The sequence below is a fragment of the Bactrocera dorsalis genome, chromosome 1 (assembly GCF_023373825.1).
Source record: "Bactrocera dorsalis isolate Fly_Bdor chromosome 1, ASM2337382v1, whole genome shotgun sequence".
In the NCBI taxonomy this organism is placed as follows: Eukaryota; Metazoa; Arthropoda; class Insecta; order Diptera; family Tephritidae; genus Bactrocera; species Bactrocera dorsalis.
Window position 1 is genome coordinate 60,351,229 of NC_064303.1, and position 19,910 is coordinate 60,371,138.

Genomic DNA, 19,910 nt, shown 5'->3' on the forward strand with positions numbered 1-19,910 from the left:
CGTGGAATAAGTTAAAAAATGTGTATAAGCCCAGTGGTCCAATTCGAAAAGTTAGCTTATATAAATGGTTACTCAGCCTCAGTATGTCTGAAGGTGTGTCTATGGTTCAACACATACAAGAGTTTGTCAGTGTGTCAGACAAGCTAGCTGAGCTAGACATAAAGTTAAGTGATGAACTGCTGCTGTCAGAAGGAGAAAGAAAGCATCGAAGTTGTCAGTCAGCAAGCTTTTCTCGCACATTCCAATAGGGAAAATAATACATCGAAGAAACAGTTCAGCGGAAAGTGTTTCAATTGTGGCAAGCGTGGGCATATGGCCTCAAAATGTAAAGTGCCGAAAAAGGACAAAAACACCTGTCATAATGAGAAGTGTTCATTTGCAGTGCTAGCGGCGACAGATGTGTCACGTTTTCAAAGATCATCGTGGTGCATTGACAGTGGTGCGTCCACACACATATGCAGTGAGCGAAGTATGTTTGTTTCTCTCAGTCAATGTAAAGAGAGAGTGATGCTAGCATCGGACAATTACGTAAACGCGGTAGGTGTAGGAACAGTCGAAATACAGGCAAAGTGCAAAATATATTTAAAAGACGTGTTATATGTGCCGACTATGGCGGGGAATTTCATATCGGTTGGAAAAGCAATTGCCAATGGTGTAACTATTTGTTTTGAAAGTGACTGTGCGATAATAAGAAATCAAAAATCCAAGGTTGTGTTAAAAGCTCCAAAGAGAAATAATTTATATATATTTGACTGTAAGAGTGAGCATTCTTGTTTCAGTGTAGCAGAAGAAAATGTTATGACTTGGCATAAACCCTATGGACACTTGAATTTTTCAAGCCTAAGAGAGCTGTCTGATAAGAAAATGGTGAATGGGTTAGATTTTCTCTTTTTTCTAAAGAGAGTGTTCAAAGGGTACGGACGTGTTATTTAACTCGCTCCGTGAATTCAATCTTTACAAAAAAAAATTAATCATAAAACCAAAGTAAAACAAAAAAACAATTTATAAATTGTAAACAAACATTTAAAACAGTGCACACAAATTAATAATAATAAACATAAACAATTAGTGCACGAATCAACAAGTGAAAACAAAAAACAAAACAAAAATCAAACAAACAATAATGAGTGCTTCGCAGCCTCATCAGCAAGGCCGTAGGCATTCCTTAAATGCCTACTTCAGCTTTGTCGACCCAACAACAATCACAACTACTGCAAATAAAAAGTGTAACGGCGATGATGAGTCATCGCGGCGATCAGCTGAAAAGGAATCGAAGCAAAGAACGCAGTCAGCAGTAGCAGCCGAAAACAACAATCGGGCAATAACAAATGCCCTGACACCAACCAGCCTGCAGGTACCAACAAACGAGCAGGCAACGAAGAAAATCACAAGGCAAGGTGAGAGTGTACCAACAAAAAAAAGCCCGTCTGTACAAACAGGCATTGACCGCTACGTCAATATAAAGAGGAAATTAAGTCCTTCTAAATCAGCGGTCAATCCTAAAAAATTTCAAGGCAGCACACCAAATAAAAACAAAACGGAAGTTTTAAATGGCAACAGATTTGCCATACTAAGCAATGGTTCAGACGACGATGCGAAGGGTACCACCACAGTCGTTCATGCCAAACCACCTCCGATATATTTGCGCGAGCGTAGCAGTAATACTCTTGTTGCGAATTTAAGTGAAATTGTTGGCACTAACAATTTTCATATAGTGCCTTTGAAAAAAGGCAATATAGACGAAACAAAAATTCAGTCCTACACTGAAAAAAGTTTCATGGAAATCGTTAAATTTTTGTCGAATAAAAACAAAAATTATTATTCGTATCAACTGAAGAGCTCTAAGGGCCTAGTTGTTGTAATCAAGGGCATAGAGTCCGCCGTAGACTCTAGTGAAGTGAAAGAAGCATTGGAGGAATGTGGTTTTGGAATTAAAACAGTTGTAAATATATTTAATAGAAACAAAGTACCACAGCCAATGTTTAAAATTGAATTGTTGCCGAATTCGAATCAACTAAAAAAAAATGAGACCCATCCTATATACAATCTGAAATATTTGCTGCATCGCAGAGTAACTGTGGAAGAACCACATAAAAGAAATGGTCCGGTACAATGTACTAACTGCCAAGAATATGGGCATACTAAATCATATTGCACTCTACGCAGTGTTTGTGTGGTATGTGGTGATTTACATCCCACTTCGAAATGCACCCTTAAGAAAGAAGAATTAAATAAAAAATGCAGCAATTGTGGAGGAAATCACACTGCTAACTACAGGGGTTGTCCAGTATATAAAGATTTGAAATCGAAGTTGTCACAGGGCATTCAAGCACGTCGTAACCAAATGTTACAAACACCCCGTAATGAAATTATAGCAACCTCAGAGAAAAGTTCAAATCCTATTACTTCTATCAGTAATAATATGCAAGGAAGCTATGCAAATGTGGTGAAAGGCAACACTGTGCAAATGCAACTGCCGCAAAATCCTCCAAATGGAGGTATTGAAACTATGATTATAAATCTTACACAGTGTATGACACAATTTATGTCTACCATGCAAAACATGATCCAAGATTTAATAAAATCACAAAATCAAATGCTGCAAAATTTATTAAGTAAAAAATGAGCTTACTAAATATCTGTATATGGAATGCCAACGGTGTTAACCAACATAAATTAGAGATTATCAGATTTCTGTCTGAAAAGAATATTGATGTAATGCTTATATCAGAAACTCATTTAACAAATAAAAATAATTTCAATATTCCGGGATTTAGAGTCTATGTCACAAATCATCCAGATGGAAAAGCGCATGGTGGCACGGCAGTGTTGATTAGAAATCGTTTAAACCACTATGCCCTAGAATCGCATGCTACTCCACAGTTACAAGCTACAACAATTTCACTCAAAAATCGGGGTTGTGACTTAAACCTTACTGCTATATACTGTCCACCTCGTTTTAAAATTACAGAAATCGAATTTAAAGACTTTTTTGGAACACTAGGTCAAAAATTTCTAGCAGGTGGAGATTATAACGCAAAACACACGTACTGGGGCTCACGTCTTATTAATCCGAAAGGACGACAGTTGTACTACACTATTATGAATAAGAATAATAAGCTGGATATAATATCTCCTGGTAAGCCGACATACTGGCCCAGTGATAGAAGAAAAATACCAGACTTAATAGATTTTGCTGTAGTCAAAAATATAGATAGATCGCTTATGACAGCTGATACATGTACAGACTTATCATCTGATCATTCTCCTGTACTAATAAAGTTATACGAACAGCCCATGATATTTGAGCCAAAAGTTACTCTAACATCACATAAAACTAACTGGTTGAAATATAGAAAGTACATCAGCACCCACATCAATATTGATTGCAAAATAAATACAGGAAGAGACATTGATGAAAATATAAGAGAAATTAATGACGTAATAACTAATGCAGCTGTATTGGCAACACCAAAAAGAAATAACAAACCAGTTGGTTTTAGAAAGATCACCAATAATGAAATAGAGAAACTTGTAAATGAGAAAAGGCGAGCTAGGCGGGAATGGCAGTTAAGTCGATCCCCTTCAACTTTGCTTCAACTGAAATCTGCTGTACGAAAGTTAAAAAAAGCGCTTAAATGCGAAGAGGAACACAACACTGAAAATTATATAAAGAAACTGTGTCCAAATTCTCGCAAACAAAATTCTCTTTGGAAAGCACAAAAGTCTTTCAAGCCACCAGTAGATTCTAACATGCCTCTAAGACAGTTGAATGGTAATTGGGCACGTAGTGATGAGGACAAGGCAAATTGCTTTGCAAATCACCTAGAAAAGGTATTTCAACCCAATTGCCCAAAGAACAACTTTGAGTTGCCAACCTTGCCCAATACCGCAAAAGAGTCGCATGTGTCTATTAGGACTTCTACTTCTGAAGTTACTAGAATAATAAAAGAGCTTAACCCCAAAAAATCACCTGGACATGATAATATTACCCCAAAAATGCTAATTGAGTTACCAAATATTGCCGTAAAGGTGCTCTCTTTGCTCTTCAATGCAATTCTTAATCTCGGACACTATCCAAATTCGTGGAAAAAGTCGCAGATCATCTTGATAGACAAACCTGGGAAAGACTTAACACAGCCGTCTTCATACAGACCAATCAGTCTTCTACCCTGTCTTTCTAAGATATTTGAAAAATTGTTACTATCAAAGATGACTCCTTTCCTCCACGAAAATAATATAGTACCAATGCACCAATTTGGGTTTCGTGAAAAACATAGCACGATTGAGCAAGTAAATAGAATTACTAACGAAATAAGAAGAGCATTTGAGCACAGGGAGTACTGTTCAGCTATATTTCTAGACGTGGCTCAGGCGTTTGATAAGGTATGGCATGAGGGCCTTTTATACAAGATTAAAAATATTCTGCCTTCAAAATTATATAAAACATTGGAATCGTATTTAAAAAATAGAAAATTTATGGTAAAAGTGGGAGATTTCATATCTGATGAAAGACACATAAGGGCTGGTGTACCCCAGGGCAGTGTTCTAGGCCCAACACTATACATCATATATACAGCAGATCTTCCAACAGCTAACAATGTATTAACTTCTACTTTTGCGGACGACACAGCTATAGTGAGCCGTAACAAATGCCACATAATAGCATCAAGAATATTAGCCGAGCACTTAAAGTTTGTCGAAGAATGGCTAGCTAACTGGCGTATAAAGGTAAATGAACAAAAGTGTAAGCATGTTACATTTTCGCTTAGACCAAAAATGTGTCCGGCAATAAAAATTAACAATATTTTAGTACCCCAAGCGAATGAAGTAACCTATCTTGGTATTCACCTAGATAGAAGACTTACGTGGAAAAAACATATATCTAGTAAAATAACTTGCATGAAGATAAGAGCTGCAAATTTAAATTGGCTATTAAATAAAAACTCCAAACTTAGCCTAGACAACAAAGTGCTTTTATATAATGCGGTCATAAAGCCGATTTGGATGTATGGCATTCAACTGTGGGGTACGACCTGTGCAACTAATATAGACATAATACAAAGGTTCCAATCAAAAATGCTTAGATCAATCACGTGTTCACCATGGTACATGCGTAATGAGAATATCCATAAAGACCTTGGTATTTCTATGGTAAGAAAAGAAGTAGAAGACAGCAGAATTAAATATATATGTAAACTCCGTGATCACCCAAACCCTTTGGCTAATGCTTTGGTACATTCCTGCAATGAAACACGCCTTAAAAGAAGAGATATGCCCGCGTACTGAGGAGCAATGTATCACCAAAACACCTCAATCATTTGCTTGAGCGTGTCTAGTTTTTAAATAGGTTTAAGATTTTATTACTTATTGTTAGGCTTTAAACACACAAAAAGCAGATTCAATAAATAAAAAGATATTGAAAACAAAAAAAAAAAAAAAAAAAAAGATTTAAAAAATGTACCAAAAACCATAAACTGTGACGTGTGTATGAAAACAAAAATAAGCTCAAAGCCGTTTCCAGAAAACAGTGGGCATAGTTCGGTGAATTTGTTAGACATAATTCATTCTGATGTATGTGGGGCTATGCCAAAAGTGTCTCTAGGTGGTGCGCGTTATTTTACAACTTTTATAGACGACAAGTCGAAACGTATCTTTGTTTATTTTTTGAAACATAAAAATGAAGTACTAGAGAAATTCAAATTGTTTAAAAGTCTAGTAGAGTGTCAAATAGAGAAACGAATTAAGGTGTTAAGGAGTGACAATGGCACTGAGTATGTTAATCGTGAGTTCGATAATTTCCTTAACGCAAGTGGTATACAAAGACAGTTGACAGTTCCCTACACGCCTCAACAGAACGGAGTAGCGGAACGCGCGAACCGTACAATCGTAGAGATGGCTCGCAGTATGCTTGTGCAGGCCGGTCTTTGTGAATCGTTATGGGCTGAAGCTGTGGCAACTGCAGTCTATATTCGAAATCGTTCGGTTACTAGACCACTTGGTGATAAAACACCATATGAAGTTTGGACGGGTCATAAGCCAAATGTAAGACATATGAGAATATTTGGGTCAAAAGCAGTTGGTCTAATTAAAAATCAACAACATAAGTTTCGTGAAAAGGGTAAAGAGTACACATTTGTTGGTTACTCTTTGACAGCAAAAGCATATCGTTTGTACGATTGCAGAGAGAGACGAATAGTTGAAAAACGAGATGTCATCTTTGATGAATCTACGATAGGAAGCGTACGCGAAAAAGAAGCAGAACGAGTTGTAGTCGAAATAGAAACAGTACCTAAGTCGCATTGTGAAGAAAATTTAAGCGTTGAAAGAGAAGCGAATGTTCATTTCGAGGAGGAGCAATATGAAATCGCTTCAGAAGCAGAAAATGAAACAGGTGAAGAACTTGATGTACAGGACGATAACGAGATCATGTATGATAGCACGAGTGAGAGCAATGCAAACGAAAAACGAAGAAGAGGTAGACCGAAAATTCTTCGTACTGGCAAACCTGGTAGTCCGAGTAAGCAGTTTCACACGGTAAATCTAGCTGATAGCAGTAGCAAGATACCGAGTACTGTAAAAGAAGCAATGTCAAGCAAAAATTGTAAACGCTGGCAAGAGGCTATGAATAGTGAATACGAATCGCTTATTAGAAATCAAACATGGGCATTAACTGATTTGCCAATTGGAAAACGAAAAATTCCTTGTAAATGGGTTTTTAATGAAAAAAGAGACAAACATGGGAACATTGAGCGATACAAAGCGAGATTAGTTGCAAAGGGGTGTAGCCAGCGGTATGGCGTTGACTACAACGAAACGTTTTCCCCTGTTGTACGTTATAGCGGCCATACACAGGCACACATGTGCGTTCGATCGGTATGTGTAAACATGCGGTTTACTCGTGTATGTGCTTGTTCGCGTACCGATCCATGTTCGCGAAAATGTTTGATTTTTTACGATCGGTGCGCGAGCATGTTTATCGTGTATGGCGTTGTGAGCGCACAAAATCTCATTTCTCTCGTGTCGCCGAGCAGTGAAGATCGCGGACAATTGCAAGTCTTAAGGGGAGAGACTGCTTTAGAGGCATCAAAAAATCGATTTTTTTTTAGGATTTTTTTGGGAGGGAAAGAAATAATTGATTCAAGCGAAATTTCTAGGCTTTATAGTCATATATTCGAACATCTTTCACAATTTTTTTTAATACGAAATCTTTGATATTCTGCCTTTAGGAAGCAATTACCCGATGCATCTCGCATATACATTTATCAGGAACAAAAAATTCAAAGAGATTCATGTTTTTTAATAACTTATCTTCTAGTTAAACTAAGAAAATTCCAAAAAAAATTTAATTTATTTTGTTTAAAAATATGTTCAAACTTGACTTTTCCTAGTTTTTTTTAGTTTAAATAGAAGATAATTTTATGCCAAAGATAATAAACTTTGCCCAATTCCAACTTTGCCCGCCAATTAAAATAATCGTAAAAATAAAAAAAAACCGAGAAATCGCGCTTTTCGCTTTTTTCCCAAGCGCTCATGTATGAATCTGTCTGACGCTCGGACACTATTTCCCTTCTAGCTTCGACAATATTTAGAGTTCCAATCTATAACTTTGTTTGTTAGATAATTTTTAAAGAGATTTAAGCGATTGTTTGAAGCTTCTAAAGCAGGCTCTCCCCTTAATAAAGATTTCGTATCTGAATTTATTGATCTTATAAAAAATTAATTCGCAATTTGGCAAACGAAAAGTGATAAATATAAAAATAATATTGAGAAAAATAAAAGTTGGAATAACTTATTAACGAAATACAAAGAAATAGATAAAAGTGCTACATTAGAAATAAATTCGAAGAAATGTTCCGCTTGCCTGTCGCACATGTTAACTGTGTGAAGAACGAACGCAAAATGGATTTGTGTGTCGTGTATGGGCAGATCGAACGCACATGTGTGCCCGTCTATGTCCCCTTTTATGCAACAATACGAATGCTGTTTGCATTGGCAGCTGAAAAGGAATTACATATGCATCAACTAGATATATCAACGGCATATCTTAACAGCGAGATAGACGATGAGGTATATATGGAACAGCCAGAAGGGTTTATCAATTCCAAATATCCCGATCGAGTGCTAAAATTAAAGAGAGCGATATATGGTTTAAAGCAGTCTGGCAGAGAATGGAACCGTAAGTTGGATATCACTTTAAAATCCATTGGTTTCAAACAGTGTCGGAATGAGCCATGCCTTTATACGAAAAATGTTGATAAAAGTTATAACTTCATTGCTGTTTACGTTGACGACATTATCGTGGCAAGTTCGAGTGAGACAGACCTATTGGCGATAAAGAGACAAATCGCTGAGAGTTTCGATATTGTTGACAAAGGCAGAATTCAACATTTTCTTGGAATGGAGATTGAACGTGTTGGCAGCGTAGGCGATATATCTGTTGGTCACTCTCAATACGTGCAAAATTTATTGAAGCAGTATGGTATGAAGCAGTGTCGCGGGGCATCTACTCCACTTGATCCTGGTTTCAAGATTCAATGTTCTACAATTGAAAGCGAAAAAGTAAATGCTACAGAATACCAGTCTCTTATTGGCGCGTTGATGTATTTGGCAGTAACGACAAGGCCCGACATCTTACATTCAGTCAGCAAGTTGGCGCAAAGAAATTGCGATCCTCATGTTGAACATGAGACAGCGGCAAAACATGTACTAAGGTATCTTTCTGCAACGAAAAATTTAAAGCTTCATTTCAGAAAGACGGGTAAGCAAGCAGAGGGCTTCGTAGATTCAGATTGGGGCAGCAGCGTAGATGACAGAAGGTCCTATGCCGGCTATGCATTCACTCTGGCAGGTTGTGTATTCTCTTGGAAGAGTAAGAAACAAGTGACAGTTGCGTTAAGCAGTACCGCGCTATCGGCGGCAGCCAAAGAGGCAGTTTATTTGAAAAATTTGTTACGTGAAATTGATTGTTACAATAGCAAGAGGGCGCTCACAATGTATGGTGATAATTTGAGTTCGCAACATTTAGCGCAAAATCCAGTTTACCATAATCGAAGTAAGCATATTGATATAAGATTTCATTATATACGAGAAGTTGTAAAGAATAATGTAATTGATTTAAGATATTTAAGTACAGATAATATGCCGGCAGATATTTTGACTAAAAATCTTTGTAAATCAAAACATGTAAAGTTAATTGAATTACTTGGTATGAAACAATAATTTTTGATATTGAAGAGAAAATCATTGTTGTTGAGGAGGAGTGTTGAAAATCTGGCAACCACGAATGGTTATAGTTTTCCCCTTACAACAACAACGTTTTTCGGTTACGTTTAAGATTCTTGTAATCCATTTTGTTAGTTCTTAATAAACCACAGATGTGAACGGTCGTATGAACTTTAAAGAAAGTCTTTTATTTATTCCGGCTCCCTGCGATAAAAGTAAGTCTTCCAACAATTTAAAAGTTTTTTTAATTTATTTAACTCTTCTGAATTTAAATGTTCAAGTCTGAATTTACTATCTTTAGTGTTATGCTTTTCGTTCATATTTAATTCTTGAAGGCAATTATCAAAATTTTTAGAATTTGATTTATTCTTGAAAAAATTATACGGAATACCATTCATATGTATCATATCTTTTTCCAGATCAATTTTAGCTTTAAGTAGCTTAAGTATATTACAACTAAGTAAACCGCCGTAGTTATTCGAGAAATTATAAACGAAATTTTTCAGTTTTTTCATATGTTCATCACTAAACAATTGTTGGGTTTCATTTAGACAAACTTTTCCTATCGCTGTTGTTAATGTTATTGGCTGAACATAAATAATCTTTTCGTTGGATATCCCAGGCTTTATTAAACTAACTGATGAACCTGTGTCGACTAAAAATTTATAATATTTTTTATTAAATTTCAATTCAATTGTGGGGAGCCGTCCGAGGTTGTTTAGTGAAAATTTACCTCATCTGGTTCCATTGGTTCAGGATAGCCAAAGCGTCTTAATTGATATTGGTTTGACCCATGAATCTTATCTTGTTTTAAATTATTGAAGTTTCTATTAATGTAAATGTTTCCAGAATTGAAAGGTGTATGCCTAACTTGTGGGAAATTATTATTTTGTAAAGTATAATGTTGATTGCTATATTCATTGAAAAATAGTTTATTTTTATAATAATTATTTTTTTTGAACAATGGATAATTTTTTGAAAAATTGTTGTAATTGGAATGAACTGGAAATTGATTCGTATTGGTTGCAAAATATTCTATATTACTATTATTATTGTTATTCATATAATTAGGTAGTTTCGAATTTGCATTAGTTCCTTGAATTGTTTTTGTTTAGAGAATTGTTTATTATTTTCATAAACATCGTTTTCTTTTAATATTTTGATTGCTGACTTAAGGTCGGTAGCAAGATTAGCGTTTATTAACGCAGTTAAATAGTTTGGCAATTCCCTTTTTAATGTTTTCAAACTTATCTGATCTAATTCATTATACAAAAATATTTTAGTTGAGCAACTTTAATTTTTTAGTTTGATAACATCCTTTACTTTACAAACATTATTTTTAAATTTAGTATTGCTTATTTCTAGGATTAGTGTTGAAACTGCCGTGTGTTCTCCGAATTCATCTATAAGTAACTGCCTCAGTGTCATCCAATCTGGTGGCTGCTCTCGCCTAACCATGTTTTATGACACAATATAGATAGAATATCTTCGTTTCTTCCGATATAACAGGAGACTGTGGCATGATCGCGTCGACCCCTTGAATGAAGAGTGCCAAGTAGTTTCGATCGCCATCAAATGGTTGAATAAGTTTGATGTTTTGGATCGCCATTTCTCTGGTTTCTCGCTCCATTTTGTTGTTTGCCTCTTTAATTTTAATGGATTTCATAATCTGGCTTAGTTCGTCCACTTCTTCTTCCATAAACTGTCTGTTTTGTTTTTATTCACCTTCGTTTCTAATGTTGCCTTTGGACTTTTGCTTTTGTTTCGCCAAATATGTAATCGCACTTATTTTATTTTTTTTATATATATTTTATTTTATTTTATTTTTTTCTTTATTTTTTTATTTTTTTTTTATATACTGTTTTATTTTTATTTTAACGTATTGTAATATTTTTGTTCCACTGTTCCATCATAGCTTAGTTCATTTTGTTTGTTACGATATTTTTTCTTCACTTTTCACGTTTCTCGTTTACGTTGGCTATACACTCTGATTTTTTTTTCTTCACTTTTACGTTGGATATACACTCTTTATGTTGAAGGTTGGTACGCAGCTCTCAAGTAATTGCTCAAGAAAAAAATACATTATTTCTCAAGTAATTTTGACAGCTGGTTACGCATTGTGAATGATCTACATTAGAAGAACAAGAGAAAATAAACAAAGAAAATAAACTTTGTGCGTAATATGTGTGTATGTATGTGTATGGTAACATAAATATTTGCATTGAGATTTAAGGAATGTTGTTGATGATTGGTAGGTTTTATATAACATTTCAAAATGGAATATATTTCATAATAATGATTTCAACTAATTTAGAATGAATTTGATGATTACGTCGAATTTCCTTCAAGAAACAATTGTTGATTTGATGTTTCTTCGCAAAACCAGGTTTGCCATATTCACATTTTATTGCAAAAAAGTATTAAAAATTAGTACTAGATTTCTTGAGAGCTGCGTACTAGCACAAGTAAATTTATCGCAGGAAAGTTTCTTGACCGTTTCTTAAGCGTTTTTTTATATGAAGTTTTTACGTTTCTTGAGAGCTGCGTACTAAGCTTTAGCAATTTAGTTTTATTCATTACGATATTTTTTCTTGTTTCTCTTCGCTTCGACAGCCCAATTTACGTTTTGTTCCTTACGATATTTTTTCTTCACTTTCCACGTTTCTCGTTTACGTTGGCTATACACTCTGATAGTTTTCTTCACTTTTACGTTGGCCATATGCTATATACTCTTTATGTTAAGCAATTTAGTTTTATTCGTTACGATATTTTTTCTTGTTCCTCTTCGCTTCGACAGCCCACTTTACGTTTTGTTCCTTACGATTTTTTCCATTAGCTACCAGTTGTTTACCTGTTTAATTTTTCTTTTTCCTCTTTTTGACTTTTGATAATATACAAAAATGTTTTTAATATTAGCAAACTGCCCCTGCACGATTGTACGAATTTAAAACAAAAGGTACAGCAGCCCGACACGTGTTTTAAAGTACCTGTGGGGGTTTTTATTTTGCTTATTTGAGACGAATAGGCTCTTTTTTATTTAGGATCATTTGTGCAGATCCTACCGACTGCGCCAGTAATATTTTTATAACACAAATAGTTTGTTTTTATTTCGAATATCTTTGAATATCAAAATGACAATTTTATTTAACAACTAGTAATACGATCAATTGAACTTTTCGAGTCGAGTGACGAAATCAGAGTAGTGTGACAAAAAACGATTTAGTAAATGGTGCCGCTTAATGCGCGGGACCGCTTTCAATGATGAAAATGCTGAATTGAAGCACGTTGGCAATGTTGCGTTCGATATGTTGTTAGGATATGTCACTTATATGTATACATATATATTATATTTGCGTGATCTGTAAACGTCACCTTTTTATTGATACCCATTTTATCCCCGAAATCGGGAGATGCTATTCTAAAATCTACCCCATTTCACTTTTATTTTGTTAAATTTTAGGTAAATTTATTAATTTAAAAACCACTTAGCACACTCATCGTTGAAAAGGGTAGATTGTTTACAATTATGAGAAAAACGAGCGCTGCCACATCTTATAACACCAAATATGTATGTAGGATTTTCAACAATTTTTCTTTGTATTTTTGCGTGATTCTATATTAACTATAATAAGAAAATACTTTCCCAACATTTTTCAAGCTATAATTGAGTTGTGAACACCTTTTCCATATAGATAGATATGTATTTTTATTATATGTGATTTATATTTAATAAACAAATAAGTAAAACTCCATGATAATATTATAAAATTTATATCATATCGGTGTGACGGAAGTACTTTCGCGCATTACTCCTTTTTGCGTTGGGGGCCCAGGGTGACTGAAGTATATACTTTCGGGAAGTACTCCATTTTCACAGTGTTTACAGACCAATTTTATTTTACCATTAATCCAGAAATCGAAGGATACTATTCTAAATACCAGGCATTATATTGTTAATCGTGAAAACATCTACAATCCCCCAAACCCATTTGAGTCTATAATTCGACGAGAGCTTTCTAAAACTTCGCATATTTAATTACTTATTCGGGGTAAATTAATAGGTAATAATGGGTATGTACGGATAGAGGAGGTCCTCTAGATTAAGAAAATTTATACATATAGTTGCCGCTGATTAATGGTTTTTGAGATATTTGCATTTAAAGCTCAAAAATTTAACTATTTAAAATGCGTGTTTTTCCCATTTATGATGAATTTTATGGTTATATTTTTACTTTTTATATCCACTAACACTTCACTAAATCGTTTCTAACCATTTATTTTATATTATATAGTGGAAAAATAACTTTTATTCAACATTTAACTTTTGTTCATTTATTTTTGTTCGTACAATAACAAAAGGGTTGCATTCTAACTAATAATCAGTGCTACCTTACGTTCATATTTTACAGAAGAGCCCAATGACAGGAAATATGTAATACATTAGTTTTCCGCATAGAATTCCTTTCTGCATTGGCGGCCTTCGGCCGCGCTTCTGAAAAATAACCCTCGGTCGGACCAACACCTGGCCGTGCTCAGTTTTTTTGCGGTGAACTCCGTTTTGCCCGATCCCACATCGGGATTTATCAAGATAATGAGAATTCTGAAAGATTTTACATTACCCATCACACGATAATGAATTTAGTTATGACGTCATAATCTTTCTTTTTTCTTATTTTTATTCCTTTACAAAATATGGTAACACTAATTTTTTGCTTGTTTACAACCACTTTCTTATTTTATGAATAAATGGATTTTAAGGATTAAGTTTGATATGAAATTAAAGTTATTTGAGCACTATTTAATATAAAATAAATTATTAGAAACGAATTAGTGTAGTGTTAGTGGATATCTATATATATAAAAATGAAATGGTGTATAGTTGTAACGCTAAAACTCGAAAACGGCTGAACCAAATGAAATACTTCCTTTGGGGAATTTGTTTGTTATTACCACGCGCAGGTCATGTCTTAAAATCAGAATAAAATATTAAGGGGGCGTGGCACCTCCCATACAAATTGAATTTTCCAAGTCGAATATCTTCAAAAGTGTTTAAGGTACGAACATGAAAATTGGTACAGAGCTACAGGATAACAACACCGCTCTCACCTATAAAACCGGGGGCTATCGAATAAGGGGGCGTGGTACCTCCCATACAATCTTTAATTATTTTGGTTGTTAATCCACCATATATTTATCTCATTTTCCACCTAGCACGACATTTTGGTTGTTCTTGCTGCAGCGGTTATATGGTAATTTTGGTTGTGTTACGTGCTATTTTTGGTTTATGGAAATGGCAGTTTTATGAAACAAACACAAATTAAATTAAACGTCAATTTTGCTTTCCAATCGAACACGCAAAATTTAGAGGGCAATAAAAATGCGCCTTGCTTTACTGATATATTGATATATTTTGTTTTAAAAAGTGAGTTATTTAGTGAAAGTGATTTAGCGTGTTGGCGAATACCGATTTATGTACGTTGGAATTTATCATTCAATTGATCTGCTTCCTTAGTTTAATTCATTCATTTTTGGAGTTTTCAGAGGTAAGTTATTGGTTCGTAAAACCTTATATGAACTTTATGCAAATGAATGATCATTTCCAATTAGATATTTGTTACGATGTCAAGAATCAGTACGTATGGTAACACTTCTCGGAGTTCACAGGCCGCAAGGAGAACACGAAATAGCAGAGCACGTCAAAGGGAAAGTGTTATTGAGAGTCACCACGAAATAGACTGCTGGAGAGTAGCACGCACCAGTTAGAAGATGTCAACCAAACATACAATTAGCACGAACGATTGAGAAGAAGGGAAGTTCACAATCAGCAACAACGATCGAGAAGAAAGGAAGTTCGTGCTCGCCAAAGTGATGAAGTAAGATCACAACATGCGATTATTCGACGACAACAGCGGCAACATCTTTCTTTTGTGAACTTTGAACGGGCAGGTTTTCGATATGATCCAAACATTCAATATAGCGCATCTGCTCAAATCGGTCAGATGTCAGTAGTTTGTCAATAGTTCAATGCAGTCAAATTTAAAAATGAACCGTTACCAGAATTGCTTCCACCTACCACAGCCATTGTTCCAGCTGCTTTATGGTGAATCTCCTCACTCGAGCCATTTCTTAAAGCAAATTGTAAATGAACAAAACTACAATCCAACGTTTAAGGTATTTTTGCCAAACAATATTCGACAGAAACTACAGAGCTTTCCTCCAATTATACACGTTCATGGGCAAATGTTTCATCTCGCTGGATCGCTGTTGCCGCATCCAGATCAAGAACACAGGTGAACTCCGTTTTGCCCGATCCCACATCGGGATTTATCAAGATAATGAGAATTCTGAAAGATTTTACATTACCCATCACACGATAATGAATTTAGTTATGACGTCATAATCTTTCTTTTTTCTTATTTTTATTCCTTTACAAAATATGGTAACACTAATTTTTTGCTTGTTTACAACCACTTTCTTATTTTATGAATAAATGGATTTTAAGGATTAAGTTTGATATGAAATTAAAGTTATTTGAGCACTATTTAATATAAAATAAATTATTAGAAACGAATTAGTGTAGTGTTAGTGGATATCTATATATATAAAAATGAAATGGTGTATAGTTGTAACGCTAAAACTCGAAAACGGCTGAACCAAATGAAATACTTCCTTTGGGGAATTTGTTTGTTATTACCACGCGCAGGTCATGTCTTAAAATCAGAATAAAATATTAAGGGGGCGTGGCACCTCCCATACAAATTGAATTTTCCAAGTCGAATATCTTCAAAAGTGTTTAAGGTACGAACATGAAAATTGGTACAGAGCTACAGGATAACAACACCGCTCTCACCTATAAAACCGGGGGCTATCGAATAAGGGGGCGTGGTACCTCCCATACAATCTTTAATTATTTTGGTTGTTAATCCACCATATATTTATCTCATTTTCCACCTAGCACGACATTTTGGTTGTTCTTGCTGCAGCGGTTATATGGTAATTTTGGTTGTGTTACGTGCTATTTTTGGTTTATGGAAATGGCAGTTTTATGAAACAAACACAAATTAAATTAAACGTCAATTTTGCTTTCCAATCGAACAAGCAAAATTTAGAGGGCAATAAAAATGCGCCTTGCTTTACTGATATATTGATATATTTTGTTTTAAAAAGTGAGTTATTTAGTGAAAGTGATTTAGCGTGTTGGCGAATACCGATTTATGTACGTTGGAATTTATCATTCAATTGATCTGCTTCCTTAGTTTAATTCATTCATTTTTGGAGTTTTCAGAGGTAAGTTATTGGTTCGTAAAACCTTATATGAACTTTATGCAAATGAATGATCATTTCCAATTAGATATTTGTTACGATGTCAAGAATCAGTACGTATGGTAACACTTCTCGGAGTTCACAGGCCGCAAGGAGAACACGAAATAGCAGAGCACGTCAAAGGGAAAGTGTTATTGAGAGTCACCACGAAATAGACTGCTGGAGAGTAGCACGCACCAGTTAGAAGATGTCAACCAAACATACAATTAGCACGAACGATTGAGAAGAAGGGAAGTTCACAATCAGCAACAACGATCGAGAAGAAAGGAAGTTCGTGCTCGCCAAAGTGATGAAGTAAGATCACAACATGCGATTATTCGACGACAACAGCGGCAACATCTTTCTTTTGTGAACTTTGAACGGGCAGGTTTTCGATATGATCCAAACATTCAATATAGCGCATCTGCTCAAATCGGTCAGATGTCAGTAGTTTGTCAATAGTTCAATGCAGTCAAATTTAAAAATGAACCGTTGCCAGAATTGCTTCCACCTACCACAGCCATTGTTCCAGCTGCTTTATGGTGAATCTCCTCACTCGAGCCATTTCTTAAAGCAAATTGTAAATGAACAAAACTACAATCCAACGTTTAAGGTATTTTTGCCAAACAATATTCGACAGAAACTACAGAGCTTTCCTCCAATTATACACGTTCATGGGCAAATGTTTCATCTCGCTGGATCGCTGTTGCCGCATCCAGATCAAGAACACAAATATCTCCAAATTTACTTTCTGGGAGATTCACATGATGAAGTAAATCGACGTTGTGCTATCTTCAATACAACGAAAAGAGAAATAATCGAACAATTGCAGCAAATGTTACACGAACACAATGGCCTCATTAAACTGTTTACGATTTCGTTGGAACGTATGCCAACAGATGATCATAGTATAATCATACAAGCGGACAAAAGACCAACAGGGTCACATGAAAGACGATATAATGCACCTACAGTTAGCGAAATATCAATTGTTGTTGTTGGAGAAAATTTGCAGTCGCGTGATATTGTTATCAAACGAAGAAATCAAAACGCACTAAAACGGATAAGTGAGACACATCAGTCTTACGGCGCAATGCAATATTCGCTCATGTTCTGCCGCAGAGAAGACGGATATCAGATGATATAAGATGATATAAGATGATAAATCCGGTGAATTGTTAGTAAAAAAAAATGTTTGTTTGGTACTTCATATAGGTAATTTAAGCTTTTAGGTGTCGAGACAAATAAAAAAGTCAGTTCAATGAAGTTTTACGCATATCGAATGATAATTCGCCAAAACTATAACAACCATTTACTGAGATATGGACGGTTATTTCAACAGTATGCAGTTTGACATGTTAAAGTTGAGACAGAACGACTTAATTACATGAAATACAATCAGTCGAAGTTCCGATCTGAAGAGTATATTCACTTAAGAGATGCAATGAATGGTGATTCGGATATTACAGATATTGGTCGACTCTATATTTTGCCATCGACATACATTGGCAGTCCTAGACACATGCATGAGTACTCCCAGGATGCGATGACTTACGTGCGCAATTATGGACGGCCGGATTTGTTTGTTACATTAACTTGCAATCCAAAATGGCCAGACATTACGAATCTATTGCATCCCGGTCAATCACCAAGCGATCGCCACGATGTTACAGCACGCGTGTTTAAACAAAAACTCAGATGTTTGATGGACTTTATTACGAAACAACGTGTATATGGCACTGTTCGATGCTGAATGTACTCATTGGAGTGGCAGAAGAGAGGTTTGCCCCACGCACACATTCTTCTTTGGATGGTGGAGAAAATTACACCTGATCAAATTGATGACATCATTTCCGCCGAAATTCCTGATGTTGAAATAGATCCAGAGTTGCACGAAGTGGTGATGGCCAATATGGTTCATGGGTCATGCGGAGAACACGATCCATCTTCGGTTTGTATGTCGGACAGTAAATGCAAAAAACGCTGTCCCCGTGCTTTTATTTCGGAAACTCAAACTGGAAACGACGGATACCCTCTCTATCGGCGACGCTCACCCGCTGACAATGGCAGAACATTCATCACTCAATTGAAAGGAAAGAATTTCGTGGTTGATAACACATGGATCGTTCCATATTCGCAAATTTTGTCTAAGGCATTCAAAACACATATAAATGTTGAGTATTGCAGTTCAATAAAATCAATTAAGTATGTTTGCAAATATGTCACCAAAGGAAGCGATATGGCAGTTATTGGCGTTGAACGAGATGAAATTAGCAAATTTCAAATGGGTAGATATGTGAACTGCAATGAAGCAATCTGGAGAATATTTTCATTTGCAATTCATGAACGCCATCCTACTGTTGTGCATCTGTCAGCTCATTTGGAGAATGGCCAGCGAGTTTATTTCAACGCAGAGAACATAGTACAGCGAACGGAAATACCACCAGCAACCACTTTAACAAGTTTCTTTGCAACTTGCGCCAGTGATCCGTTCGCGAGAACATTGCTTTACTCGGAGATGCCTCGGTATTATACATGGAATGCATCGTCTTTCCCCCGGCGCAACATAACCCTGGCGGTTCATTTTTAAATTTGACTGCAATGCAATATTGACAAACTACTGTCATCTGACCGATTTGAACAGATGCGATATATTGAATGTTTGGATCATATCGAAAACCTGCCCGTTCAATGTTTACAAAAGAAATATTTGTAAAAATTTTGTTAAAGTATACACAATGAAATTAGGAAAAATCGTTCATATTCTATTAAAACCAATACCGGTGTAATTTTTGAAATGAAAAAAAATCTATTTTGGGCAGAACGAAGTTTGCCGGGTCAGCTAGTAAAAATATAAAATATAAGTGTAAAATGCATTATAAATCAGAGAAACACGCATTTTAAATAGTTAATTTTTTGAACTTTAATTGCAAATATCTCAAAAACCATAAGTCAGCGGCAACTATATATTCTTGATGTGGAGGACCTCCTCTATCCGTACATACCCATTTTAACCCCGAAATCCGGGGATGCTATTCTAAATCGCAGCCCTTATTCTCACATACTTACATTATTGGAAAAACAAACAATTCTATCTAAATATATACTTATTATTTACCATTATTTTGATTAATTTCAGCATCAATTATGGCACAAATAAAGTCCTAGTGGACTTTTTTAAGGTTGAGTTCCTTTATTAGATCCTAGTCCGGGTGCTTGGTGCAGTTAGGCTGGTTGATGTATGTAGCGAATTCATTTGCTTGGTAAGAGTACGGCTGTGCGGCGTACTGTTGTCACTGGCCAATTGGTATGGTTAAGTAGTTGTTGCGAATTTCTTTGCTCGGTGAGAGTACGGCTGTGCGGCGTACTGTTGTCACTGGCTA

The 19,910-nt window shown here is 35.4% G+C and overlaps 1 protein-coding gene across 1 annotated transcript in view; it reads right to left on the reverse strand.

Moving 5' to 3' along the window:
• LOC105226825 (MPN domain-containing protein CG4751) overlaps window positions 1-19,691 on the reverse strand; it is a 214,980-nt gene extending 195,289 nt beyond the window's left edge. The window contains exon 1 of the mRNA XM_049462383.1: window positions 19,646-19,691. The gene's annotated coding sequence lies outside the window, so the exon portion shown is untranslated. The remainder of the gene's footprint in view (window positions 1-19,645) is intronic.
• Window positions 19,692-19,910: the final 219 nt, after the last annotated feature.